The following is a 2,720-nucleotide window of genomic DNA, read 5'->3' as shown; positions in this document are numbered from 1 at the left end:
CCGTTTCTTCTCACAGATTCCCCAGTTAGGTAAGTCCCTCCGCTGTCCCAGGGAAGGGTGAGTGAGGCTTCAGGGAGATGGTCTTTAGCGCTAACGGGGCTCACAGCGCAGGGAAGGGCGCTCCTGAGTGGGAAGAAGTACCTTCCCTGTGAGAGTCTTCAGTGACAAAATCTATTGCAGTCAGCATTTTTCACTTACCAGTTTTGGTTTCTATCCCTCCCTCCTCCTCACTGCCCCTTGAACATACTAATTTGAGCAAGAGAAAAAAAAAATCTGCATAGGAAAAAGAACCCCGGAGACCTGGGTCCTGGTTGGGCTGGTGGGTAAGTCATGTGGACTCTCTGGGTCTTGCTTTCCTCCAGTCTGAGGGTGTAAGAGAGGTTGTTCCTTGCTAAAGTCAGTCCTGTGGGATGGCTTTAGCATCCCATACATTTCCTTTTGGGAACCTTGCCCTCCCCTGTATTTTCACCTTCTCTTCTCCCCCGATGAGTTCCTACCATCGGCTTTTAGACATTTACAGATCTTGACCACTTAAAAACAATATCCTCAATTGACCCTTGCCCTTTCTAGCAACTTCCTTATCTCTGTATCATCTTTTTTTTTTAAAGATTTTATTTATTTATTTGACAGACAGAGATCACAAATAGGCAGATAAGCAGGCAGAAAGAGAGGGGGGGGAAGCAGGCTCCCTGCTGAGCAGAGAGCCTGATGCGGGGCTCGATCCCAGGACCCTGGGATCATGACCTGAGCGGAAGGCAGAGGCTTTAACCCACTGAGCCACCCAGGTGCTCCATCTGTATCATCTTTTTAAAAAATAAAGCAACTTTTTCAAAATGTTGTCAGATGTGCTGCTTTCTTCTGTCCCTCAGCACAGCCTGGCTTCTGGCTCCTAGCTTTTTGATACCCCCAAATGCTTCTTGCTAGGTTGGTCACTCAGTCTTTTGCAGCTCAGTCCAGTAGACACTTTGGTTCTCATTGCACTTGATTTCTCAGCATTATTTGACACTGCTGACCAGTTCCCTGCTCTTCAGAAATTTCATTTCCCTTTGTTTTCCTGACACAACACTTTCTTGGTGATCTTCTTCTGAAGGCTCATGTTGTTCTTGTCAGCTAGATCTTAGAGTTCTGCAATACCCAGGCCCTCTCTAGATTTCTCTTTATTTTAGTTCTCTTTCACTAAAAGAATAATTAGACAGTTTATTTATTCAACACAGTTTTATAGGCACCACTATGTGGTAAGCACTCTCTGAGGCACGGAGCATTCAATAGTGGAAAAAAATTCCCTGCTCTGATAGAGCTCCCATATTCTAGAGGGAGAAGAGAGTCAATAAATAAGAAAATGAGTATATGATACATTAAGTGATGATGAAAAATAAGTTGAGGCGAGGGAATGTATATTTGTGTGTGGGACAGTGAAACCATAGTTATAGAGAAGAGTCAAGGAGGGCATGAGTGACTAGAAGGGCTTGAGAAGGATTGGTGTTAAATTTCTTTTAAATATTGAACAGAATTCACCTGTGAAGACATCTGGTCCTGGACTTTTTTTCATAGGGAGGTTTGATTACTGATTCATTCTCTTTACTTGTTATAGGTCTGTTATGGTTTCTATTTCTTCCTGAGTCAGTTTAGGCAATCTGTGTGTGTTTCTAAGAATTCACTATTTTGTGTAGATTATCAAATTTTTGGTGTACAGTTGTTCATTGTATTCTCTCCTAATGCTTTTTATCTCTTTACAGTTGGTTGTAAGGTCCCCACTTGCATTTCACTTTATTTCATTTTTTTCTCTGTCAGCCTACCTACAGGTTTGTTAAGTTTTGATGTGCATGACTGAGGCATGGGACTGTCTAGTGGGCTAGCATTCTAGGTGAGATGACAAGTAACACCAGCTAACATTTACTGAGAAATGAAACATTTACTGACTGTGCATCCAAGTGCGGTAAGTGTAGTAATTCGTCTTCTTTTTCTTCTCACTTTCCAGATGAGGAAACTAGGGCACAGGGAAAGGTGAATGTCTTGTGGAGATCCCATGGCAGAAGGGGCAGAGGTGTGATTCAAACCAACAGACTGATTCTAGGGCCCCATCTTTACCTCCACACTCTTACTTTCCCAGACGGTGAGTCCAGTGAAAAGAATTATTATCAGACTGTCAAAACAAAGACAATGAAACAAAACCTCATCTCATATAAATCTCAATATGTAATTTTTCTTTTTTTTTTTTTTAGAATTATCTGAGAAATATGTCATCTCCAGCTTGGATTAAGAAATGGTACAATAATCTTACCACCTAATTTTACCCCCTAATTGTTCCCAGGATATTAAGAACTAGAGTTGGGCATTCCCTGCTACATTTTGGTTTTCTTAAAAATCCCTAGCTATTTTCCAATATATGTCATTTTATAGAAGATATTTTTTCCCAAGTTTTTTTTTTTCCTTCCTGAGGAAACAAAAGCATGTTTTAACAGCACACAATCCATATGCTGCTGATTTACTTGTACTCAAATCTCCAAAGTGTTGCTTTATAAGAGCTATTTTATTCCCTTCAAACTGGCTTGAATAAACATTTCTTAACATTTTCTTCCTCTTGAACACTAAGTGGTATTTTGCTAGGGAAAGGATATTCTGAGAACACCATAACTTGATTGGTTTAAGAAGCCAGGGCTTCTTAAAAGGCCCTGGAAAAACATGCTTCCCCATCCACAGCTAAATCATAGGATGATTCA

The 2,720-nt window shown here is 40.8% G+C and overlaps 1 long non-coding RNA gene across 1 annotated transcript; it reads left to right on the top strand.

Moving 5' to 3' along the window:
• The first annotated feature begins 280 nt into the window (after window positions 1–280).
• LOC122889725 lies at window positions 281–2,266 on the top strand. The gene is made up of 3 exons (XR_006380956.1): window positions 281–323; window positions 1,979–2,113; window positions 2,223–2,266. It is a non-coding gene; the product is annotated as an uncharacterized LOC122889725 (long non-coding RNA).
• Window positions 2,267–2,720: the final 454 nt, after the last annotated feature.

Source organism: Neovison vison, chromosome 11 (genome assembly GCF_020171115.1).
Source record: "Neovison vison isolate M4711 chromosome 11, ASM_NN_V1, whole genome shotgun sequence".
Classification (NCBI taxonomy): domain Eukaryota; kingdom Metazoa; phylum Chordata; class Mammalia; order Carnivora; family Mustelidae; genus Neogale; species Neogale vison.
This window is presented reverse-complemented; position numbering and strand designations above follow the sequence as displayed.